The following is an 11,005-nucleotide window of genomic DNA, read 5'->3' as shown; positions in this document are numbered from 1 at the left end:
GCGTTTGCTAAGCATCTGGCCACACGCCAGCCTCTATGCTAGGCACCACGAATACTAATATGGTGAGATGCAGAACAGCCTCATTCCATACTGCAGGAGCTCAGCATCTAGGAGTGAAATCCCAGGGACTGCAATGTCATGGCAGTCCTCTCACAGGTCCTCAGAAGTCCCAGCTGCTAAGAGGAGAGAAACCTGAATAACTCAGGGCCAGACTTCACACTGCCCCAGACACTGGAAGTTCTTGTGTGGTTCAGCAAAGGGCACCATGTGCGCATTCCATCATGCTGCACTTATTCTCTGCTAATAATAATAATAATAATAATAATAATAATAACATTGTGTCCTGTACTCCCCACTGCTGATCCTCACAACAGCCCTGTGAGGTAACTATTATTTCCAAGCCCAGTTTAGAGATGGGTTTTGGTGGTTGGATAACCTGACACTGAACACAGAGGCAGGAAAATAAGAGGTTCAGTTGAACGGGAGTGAACCTGACTCCAAAGCCTACACGGTACACGCCGTGGATGAGTCTCGGCCAGGAGAAGGCCCACCCCACCAGTGGGCCAGCTCTATGTCTCACAGAACTCTGCATACACTCGGCAACAAGACCACCTCGAATAAGAGTCCCCTGCATTTGCAATGCACTTACCAGTTTCAAGTGACTTTTTGTACATGGTTTCATTTGAACATCACGACAATCTTGGCCACCAGGTAGGGCAGGGATTTTAAATCCAAACCATGTATTAGAAACCTGAGATTCAGAAATGTTAAATAACGTATCCAATATGACACAGCTAGTGGTCTAAGAGTTGGTATCATCTCCAGATCTCCCATCTACTAGTCATGTGTGGCCTGAAACTGGAAAATCTCAAGCTGAAGACTTGCTTTCTCTGTGCATTTCTAACAGAGATATAGAGGGCCCGGGATTCCCCTGGACCTTACTCTCCATCCCAAAAGCCGAGCTTGAGAAAGTATGAGCTTTGTCAATTTTGGACTACACCGAGCGATACTCACTTACGCACGCTTTATGTGACTTGTAAATACAATTCTGTTCACTTAATATCCCCTGTGGCTAAAGAGTAATATTTAAGTTTTTCAAACTTATTTTCACTGTGCTTCCTGGAGAATTTTGTACACTACTTACCCCAAATTGGGCCCTGTTCTGCAGTTTTTATTCAGGTAAAACTAATGGAGTTTCCCCAGAGTGAGGAATGTGTAATCAATCCCATTGTTTGATTTCAATGGCTTATTACCCGGCAGGAGAATTGTTATAGCAGAGGCAATTTAGAAAATCAGCTACGATTGACTCCAGTCAGTTTGCATAATGCAGTCCCCACAACAAAAAGTCAGGATGTTTCACGCCAGAGATAGTGCAGTCATTGAATGAGACCACTCGGGCACCTAGCTAATCCCAAGAGAGAGAACACGACTGTACGTGTGTGTGTGTGTGTGTGTGTGCATGCACAGGTAAATGTGCCTCATATGCGTGTCTGTGTGTTTTAAAAAAAATGCATTCAGAATTATTACCCATCAAAGGAGGAATATAATCTTCCAAGTGGTCATTTCTAGTATTTTCCGAAGCATAGTCATCATCAGCACCACCCCTTTATAGATCGGAGGTGGCTGACCATGACTCTACCATTTGGTGTTGCTGTGGCTGTTCTTCTGAAAAGTTTGAAAGATGCCTCTGTCTAGGAGGTATGGGAATGATTGAGAGGTCTGGGAACAACTGGAAACTGAACAACTGAACTCAGCATCCCGAAATCTGGGTTCTAATCGAAACCCAGCCATCAACTTCCCTTATGTCTTAGGCAAGTGAGCTAGTTCTTAGGCCTGTTTCCTCATCGGTATGAGGAGCTTGGATCAGATGTTTTCCTGGGCCTTTTCCAGCAATAAGATTTGGGGTTTCTAGTGCTGTCACATCCTTGACAAAGGAAAGCCATTGTCTGAAAGCACTGGCTTGATTACTGCCAACCTGTGTATTGTGTCTATGAACTCCACCCAATGAGCCGAATGTGAAATGCAGATCAGGGAAGAACAGAGGGAATGGGGACAGTCCCTGTCCTAGCCTCTGAAGGCATGGCCATCAGAGACAGAGAAGCACATGTGTAAACACTACAGATGGTGGGTGATGAGCACCATCTCCTCAGTGAGAGATAAGGCAGCCCACATTCCAATACTAACGTGATGTGCGTCCACCACTCGGAGAAGTCCTTTCAGAAGGGTTCCCTCGGGACCTTGGTGGAGAAGGGGAAGGAAAGTAGGCTGGAAGAGAAGACACTGACATTTGTTAGGAACCAACTAGGTCTATAGACATTATCTCAATACCCTCGCGGCAACACTGAGAAGTAATTAATATAAGCTTCGTTTGCAGGAACCTGAGCTTGGAAAGGTGAAGCAATTTAAAAAGTTGAAAATAAAACTAAAAACCCCCAAAACCCAGTAAGGGTAAGGGGCAGAGCTGGGATCCAAACCTTATCCTAACACCCAAGCTCTTCCCAGCATAGCACCTTGTATGTTCAGAGAATTTCACGTCCTTTAAACCATATCTATTTTTTCTCCTAGTACTCAGTTCCCACGGCTGTTTATGCATATCTTTTCAGAACATCACCTAGAGGGAGAGAATATTGCCTTAATCTGGGGGGCACAGGGGAGGGGCATTCACTATGTCTCCATTTCCCAGCCTCATGATCATTTTATTTCACGATTGCCCGTTTCATCCATTTCAGCGTATTCAAAACAAGGCCTCTCTTGCTCTTGTAGAATGCTGTTTTTATTGTTGGGAAGGAAATATCTTTAACAGTTCAAAGGCAGGCTGGTGTGATGCTGGTAGCTGCGTCAGCACAGAGACAGCCGCGGCTGCATCATGAAAAGCAATTGCAATGTTGAGAAGCAGCAGCTATTTGCAATCCTCCTTTCAAACAGATCACTCTCAGAACGTGACATTGGGTGGAAATGAAGGCAGTCATCATTTTCAGGGGTTTTGTTGGGCTGTGGCAGCTGGGGACTCTCTTTTCTCATCTCCTGCAACCCACAGACCCTCACACAAAACAGGAGGTAAAAATGTCGTTGTCCTTAAAATAAAACCCGTCTGTGTGGCTACATATTGTACACATTTTTTTTTATGGAAAAAAAAATAAAAAGCTTTTGTAAAGGAAAGATGATTACAGGAGTTCAAGTAAAAAATCACTAGACATGGACAAATAGGTGTTTTAGCTTAATACATATAAAGAAATAAAAAAGAGTTGATAGAACCCATAGGCACTGTCCCATTTCCACCCTTCCGATTCTGCCCTCCTCTGGCCTTGCCGCAATGCCAGCTTCTCCAGGAAGCCTTTTCCCATCCCTTCTGTGAGACTGTATTTCCCGTTCACTTCACTCCTGATAAGTTTTTATGAGAACTTTGACATCTCTTTCCTATTTGTACTCTAGTTAACTTGTGCGCATATTTTGTCTTCTTTTCTCAGCCTATAAACTTCAGGAAGAAATTTATACCTTCTTTGATTTTTATATCCATGAAACAAATGGAAGTTGATAGTCTACTATCAACTTATTTTTCCCTGAAAATAAGACCGGGTCTTACATTAATTTTTGCTCCAACAATCTACATTTATTCATTTATTCATGTACAGAAACCTACATTTATTCAAGCAGTCATGCTTGGCTGACGATCTTAACTGGGGCTTATGTTTGGGGTAGGGCTTATATTACGAGCATCCTGAAAAATCATGCTAGGGCTTATTTTTGGGGAAATACGGTAGGTGCCAAGTACCATTTAGACACTAAGAATGTAAATACAATATTAATAACCTGTTCCTTTCCTCAAGAATCTTACATTCTAGTATGGAAGAGAGACGTGTAAACATATATATAAATTGCAATCGAAGGTATGCAGGATGCATATTTAATATATTTTATAACCTTCTAAATATTTTAGTACCTTATGGAATGAGTGAATGAATGGATGAATGCATGAATGTGGGTTCCACTCTTAAACAACAGTGAAGGCCCTAAGGAAAAACTGGTAGAGAAATGAAAAACTAATGATGACCTATCTGTGTCCTCAGGAGCACTGTGACTCTCAGGAGTCCAGACCAAGTATTCCTACTTGCCTTAGCCCTGAATCTTTCTTTATCTGCTGTTTCTTCTATGTATGGAATCATTTAAGCAGTAAGGGCAATGCTAGGGAGACAACCAGGTGGAGTACAAAAAAACATAGGCTTGGACTCAAAAGAAATAGTATGTGCAAAAAAGATGGTATCAGGCAGTCTGTGATAAGTGCTGACTGAGGATGCAGTTATTAAACACTGCAGGAAACAATAAATCTGACACGATTCAGGAGAAACTTTATGGGGTAGGCACACTTACCAGAGAATGAGAAAAGGGCTAACTCATCTGGAGAAAAGCTCAACCATGGGCCATGTAATCCAAAGGCAGAAAGACAGACCATGGAACATCTGGTGTTTCTTAGATTTCATAGTTGAAGGTTGGATTCTTGCCAGGTAATATTTTGATGCTAAAAAGTAAAATGCCATCTACATTCCTTTTTATGTCTCTTAAAATATTTTCTTCTTTTGGCTGGTTCCTATTTCTTCATATATGTGTATTTTTTTCAATTTCTTAGGTTCCACGATCCCACAGTTTTTGTTCCTTTCCCATTTCCATAACAGATCAATTTATCTTTGTAGAACATCCTCCTCCAACCTCCAAATGCCAGCATTCTCAAGAGTTCATTTTTGGCTTTGCATTTGAACTGTCAAAAAAATTACTACCTGAGATCATACCATTACCCTTTAATTCAATTCAATTCTGCCAAGATGGTTGTCTAATCTCTATGATCAATTTCACCATTTCCTCCCTTGAATTCCACTTCTTTTTTACCAGTCTTAAGTACATTTACTCATTGATGTACACCATTAAATAAGACTTAGCCATCTACCTGTTCCTTACATTCTTCATTCCATTAAGAAATTAGTCATCACCAGAACTCAACCACTACAATACATTCCAGGACTTAGAAATCTCTCCCTACAAAACAGGTTCCCCCACTAAATTCCTCAACTCTATGGACTGTGTCAGCATTCTCCCTGTTTCCTCACTGTACCATATCAGGCATATTGGGTTCTTACCCATTTTTATCTCCATGTCTAGTCATTAGGGTTGACAATTCTGAAAGTCTTCTTTTATAATGTCTCTGGGACTAGGAACAAGCTAAAAAACTCTTTTCTTGAGCAAAAGTTATCAGACATAGAAAAGTATTTATTACCATGCTATCCCTCCCCCACTAGAACCTGCTTCATTCAGCCCTTGTTACTTCATATGTAGGCCTTTGAATAGCTTATAATGTTCTGCATTTCTGGTCTTTAGTCTCTTAACCAGTCAGCACTTTTTAGCCTGATTATCTTTCTTAAAAACACATGTTGAATAAATTAAGCTTTTTTACAATTAATAACTAGGCACCAACCAATTGAAATATTAAGTAAAAAATGTGAGCTGTGAATGTGATTTAAATTTTCTGGTAGCCACATTGCAAAATGTAAACATGGACAGGTGAAATTAATTTTAATAATAGCATTATTATATTTAAATCAGTCTACCCTAAATATTAACATTTCAATAGGTAATGCTTGATAATTAATATAAATGAGATATTTCACTTTATTATTTTTCATGCTGAGTCTTTGAAATCATACATCTCAGTTCAGACTCTCCACAGGTGACAGGCTCAAAAGCCATACGTGGTTAGTGCTACCATATTGGACAATGCAGTTCCATAATATGCCTTGTGCCTCCCGTTTCCATTCTTTGCTCATGTGCTTACCCTTATAGCCCTCCTGTATTTTAACATAAGTAGATCCTGATAATATCTCAAGGCTCTCCCAGCTTAAGTTTTAACTCTCCTGGGTAGATTTCCCTCGCTACCATAATGCTATGACCTCATCTCATGAGAGGCATTAGCTGTATATGCATCCGGCATCTCCTGTGTGTTACTTTTTGTAATTAATGCCTGAGAGCTGCACTCTGGCCAGATTGTCAATATCTCGAGGGCTGACACTTCTCTCTGTCCCTTGTATCACTTAGCAGAGTACCTTTCCTAGAGAATACACAATAAATATTTGTTGATGAAGTGATGATCATATGGAATTATTATAATAAAAATGTATAAATGGAATTTATTAATCAACAATCTTATATTACTTACCAACTGGCTGCAATGCCATACTATACTATCACTAATTTCATTATAAGGTTGACTTTATCCGTTGTAGCAAAGATTTATTTTCTTATTCCTGTTTTAGAAGGATAAATGAAATATCAGAAATAGAAGAATAATACACACTACATGGAAAATCAAGTGAAACTAGTATAATTTTATCTCTGTGATTTATTTGTATGTGAAGTGATGAGAATATTGATATCTGAAAAATAGTGAGTATAATAATATTATGGAAGGCATAATTCAGTGAGCTCCAACAAATATTGTCTGATTATCTTATCAGTGTGGAGGACTTCTCAGAAACAAATTTAGAAGATTTAATAAAAGAATGTGTTGGAAAAAGTGATTTGATAAGGGATCTCCAACATCAATTTGTGATAGGGAGGTTTTGTACAATTACTTTGTGGACATGTTTAAAGGTGGTGGTAAATGCTTTATCAGGGAATGATAACTGCAATGGTGGGTTATTTGTTTACATACACAAGGAGTGTCTGATGAGATCTCACACAAAGAATTACTGATTAAAGTGAAGAGTCCTGGTGTAGAGCGTAAAGAAGCTGAATATGGCTTATAGTTCCTTCATCATGGGGGATTTCTTTATGTTACTGTCACTTTATATAAGGTAGAAACTGTCAACAGGCCAAGTGGTAGTTAGTTGAACATATTATAAAAGTATAGGGTATGTTTTTAAAACATATCTTACATAAAATTCTAAAATAAGTGAAATCTGTACTTAGAAGCACTCAAACTCCACTATCAACAAACACCCTATTCTCCCTTCAGGCCTATTAATTTCCCATTTACAATCCATACCACCTTCATGAAATAGGATAGGACTTTTCAGATGTATTCTGATTTTGTTGAGAGCTTTTGAAGCTTGAAGCTATCAAGATAGAAACATATAGTACAATGACTGGCATTAAGAAAACTAATTCTGGGCTGGCCAAGTGGAGCGTTGGTTAAGAGCTGGCTTGTGACTCCAACTCTGAGCAATAGGCCCGGGTTCGGATCCCACATGAGGGCCAATGACACTGCCCTCGACAGCTAAGATGATGAACAACAGCTGTACCTGGAGCTGGGCTGCCGAGAGTCACCGGCGATGGCGTAGGCTGCAGCCCGTGCTGCAGTGGGCTGCCATAAGCTACCGTGAGTGGTCGGCAGCCAGTGTGAGCGGCCAAGAGCCGGTGTGAGCTGCCATCCAGAGGCCAGCGACCGATATGCCTCACGCAAGAAGAGCGCAATGATCACAATACCAACATGGGCCAGTGAAGCAACGCCCTCCACAACTAGACTGAAGAACAAAAGGACAGCAACTTGTCTGTTCCCCTTCCCTGATTCCCCAACACTGTTCCCCTCCTCCAATTCCCCAATAAAATCTTAAAAAACAACAACAAAAAACTAATTCTGTTGAAAGTCACACATCAACTCTTAAAATTATACTATAATCTTACTGCTAATAAAACTGATGCTAAAGTCTATATTTACAAGAGTACTTTAGAAATAAAAAAAAATCTTCTTAAACTCAACCAGTATTTTTTCAACACCTGAATAACCACAAACAAAATTAGAATATCTGTAAAGTGTGCGTATGCATTTGTAAAGATATGTTTTCCATGTAACATCTATTGTCAGATGGGTGAAACCTAACTTGCAAATGTATATCATATATGTATTCTTCTTATCATTAAGGATATTATTAATTTAAATGCAGGCAAAGAGTGCCAGGAGGCAAAGCAAATTCTGTCCTTGTGGACAGTGGCATTTGGTGAGTCTAACTGGAAAATTGGAGGGTGTGGGTGGCAAATGGGCTGAACAAGGTGCACGACGTGTGCCAGAGGCTGTGCAGGAAAGCTGAAGCACGACCTAAAATAGTGATGCAGAGATCACCAAAAATAGCAGGTGCCAAAGCCAGGGATAGAGAGCGGAGTATCCTGTCGAGGAGCAAAGTCATAACTAGGAAAACGAAATAGATAGATGTTCAAGCATATAAAGCTCAAACAGGCAAAAGGAGTAGTTCTGGAGACAAGGCTCTGCAAGCAGAAATGCCTTCTTAGGAAGTCAATTGAAGCTTGTGTTTCCTTTTGCTGGTAGGGTTAAAATGTGTGTGTAGGAGAGCCTAGCTTAAAGAAAAGAAGGTCGGGGCATGGGATAGGTAGAGAACGAGAAAACTATAAAGGTATCTATTAATTATAGCTCTTATTAAAATACAACAGCTTGAATTTCAAAAATCGAATTCCTAAACAAATCTGTTGAGTCTTGTAAATGCTCTACAGCATTAAAATCAATGCAGAAAATTGGCAAATGCCTTAAGAAAATACATAGAAACAAACAAAAAATCAAGAGCAGTAATCAACTTGGGGCTTGCAGAGGTGAAAAATCATTACTACAGGCACTAACAAATCATAGAGAAAGGAAAACTGAAAAGAGTCTTAACAGCAAACTACACTCAGTGACTTGTTTGGTATAAAACATTTAGGAAAAGAAAAGGACAGTTTCCTAAATTGTTGAATTGGTAATCAACTATCAACTTGATTTTTATTGTCATCATCATCATCATCATCATCGTCATCGTCATCGTCATCATCATGATAGCTCCCTGTTACCTTACCATGGGTCCACTCACTTCCATGACTACAAAGCCTCATATAATCTATCATCTGGCCAGCACCTCCTGTCCCACCCCTCTCATGCCAGGATCTTTCTGGCTCACTGTGCTCCAACCACACTGGGCACAGCTGTGCTCTTCAAGCACTAAAGCTTTTCCCCATGTCACAGTCTTTGCACAAATATGCCCTATCTAGAGGTCTTCACCCCTTCCTTTTGACATGGCTGTCCTTTCTTTTGTTTGGGTGACTGCTCAAGTTACCACCTTTCAACAAGATTTTCCTGACTTCTCTATTTAGTATTACCCCACTGCCCATCCAGCACCACATTACTTTGTTTCATTTTCTTAATGGCATTTAGTTCTATTTGAAATTATCCATCCGTCTACTTGTCTACCTGTCCACCTGTCCATTTGTCTTTGTTGTTTGTTATCTGTTACCTATCAGCATATAATCTCCAATAGAGAAGGAACCTTGACTGTTTTCCTTCAAACTGTAATTTCTAGTGTCTAGAATTCATGGTAGATGCTAAAAAATATGTGTTGAATAAATGAATGAATGCGTTGAGTATTAAGTGCTAAAATTCATTGTAGCTTTCAAAACTCACAACAGCTCTGAAAGATAAGTGTCATTTTCTTTTTTATACCTATTTCACTGAAAAGGAGGCTGATATTTTTCAGCGATGAGTTGACTTGCCCAAGATCAGGTTGCAAGTAAATGTGTCTACAAAGCTCATTTTTTACCCGACTGTAATATCTTCCTTACTGACAGATAAGGGCCACATAAGATAGTGGAGAGATTATAAAGCACTATAGTAATGTAAGATATTTTATTTCAGTTCTAATTATTGGCATGGCACACTGATTTGCTAACCACTCGTGAGTAACCACTAGTTTAGTCATTGAACCGACATGAGTTCCTAATTTTCTGGGGTTTATCATGGAATAAGTTTACCTAAGTCAGAGTCTGGAGAGGTATAGATCTGCTTATGAATCCCCTTGAGGTTACATTTGTGCTTAGCTGCTGACCTCAAAGAAATCATGTTCTACTGACTGACATGAACACCAGGACAAAGCCTTAGGGTCCTGCCTGACTTTACACAAAAATGGTAATGCAGGTTGATTCTTCTCTTTAACTTTAGCTACACTGCTAAGTCTTCCCTTTTACAGAAATATGGCCAAAAACAAAACAAAACAAAACAAAAAAACCCCTTAGAACACAAGTTCATTCTTTTGGGGTAATAAAGGAAAAACATGTTCACACAGTTTCAAGGGAGAGGAAGTAAAACATAATGGACGTAATAGTGAATAAAAATATATTGATGTAAACAATCCAAACTAAGGAGCAATAAACTAAATGCATTATTGATTCAAATTTGAATGAAAATGTAGTAATAAAAAATAAAGCATAAAACTGAAAAAAACTGAATTTGCTTAAATTCATTCATCTATCTATCATCACTTTTTCATGTCAGTAAACTAAGAAAGCTATTTAATTTTCTCTTGGTGTATGTGAATCCTGGAAATGTTAAAGCCATCACTGGTATTCTTCATTAAATCTTTATTTTTATAGCTAATATCCTTAATATATAAGAAGTTATTACAAGACATGTACTCTAATAGATAACCAAGCAGAATATGTGAGCATTTCAGAAACTAACAAATACAAATTAAGAAAACATGAAAAGCTTTTCAACCCAATTAATAGCCAATAAAACATATATTAAAATAATAAAAGATTGCATTTACTAAAATGTAAAAGTTGAAAAGTTACAATGTCTGCTATTAGCTGAAGTGTCATGAAGGAGGCATATCTAGCTGGAAGGAGTGTTGAATGTTAGAACCTTTTGAAGTGCAATTTGGCAATGGGTATTATAATTTTCATAATTTGATATGCAGTCTTGACTGAGTCCAGCAATTCCTCTTAAGGAAAAAAGTCATAATGCATGCAAATATACAGCCTTAAGAATGGTTATCACAGGGCTGCTTATATATATAAAAAAAGAACTGATAACACCTTTTTTGATGGGTCTAACAAATCATGTTTCATCTATAAAATTGAAATTTTAAAAACCTATGCAGTACCTAAAAATGTTGTAGAAAAACGACTCATATCATTTAAAAAAAATTCATGGAAAAGTAGGTAAAAAAAAAAAAAGAGAGAGAGAGCAAAGGAGCAACATACT

The sequence above is a fragment of the Hipposideros armiger genome, unplaced genomic scaffold (assembly GCF_001890085.2).
Source record: "Hipposideros armiger isolate ML-2016 unplaced genomic scaffold, ASM189008v1 scaffold_453, whole genome shotgun sequence".
Classification (NCBI taxonomy): domain Eukaryota; kingdom Metazoa; phylum Chordata; class Mammalia; order Chiroptera; family Hipposideridae; genus Hipposideros; species Hipposideros armiger.
The sequence above is the reverse complement of the archived record's forward strand: the minus strand, read 5'-3'. Positions refer to the sequence as shown.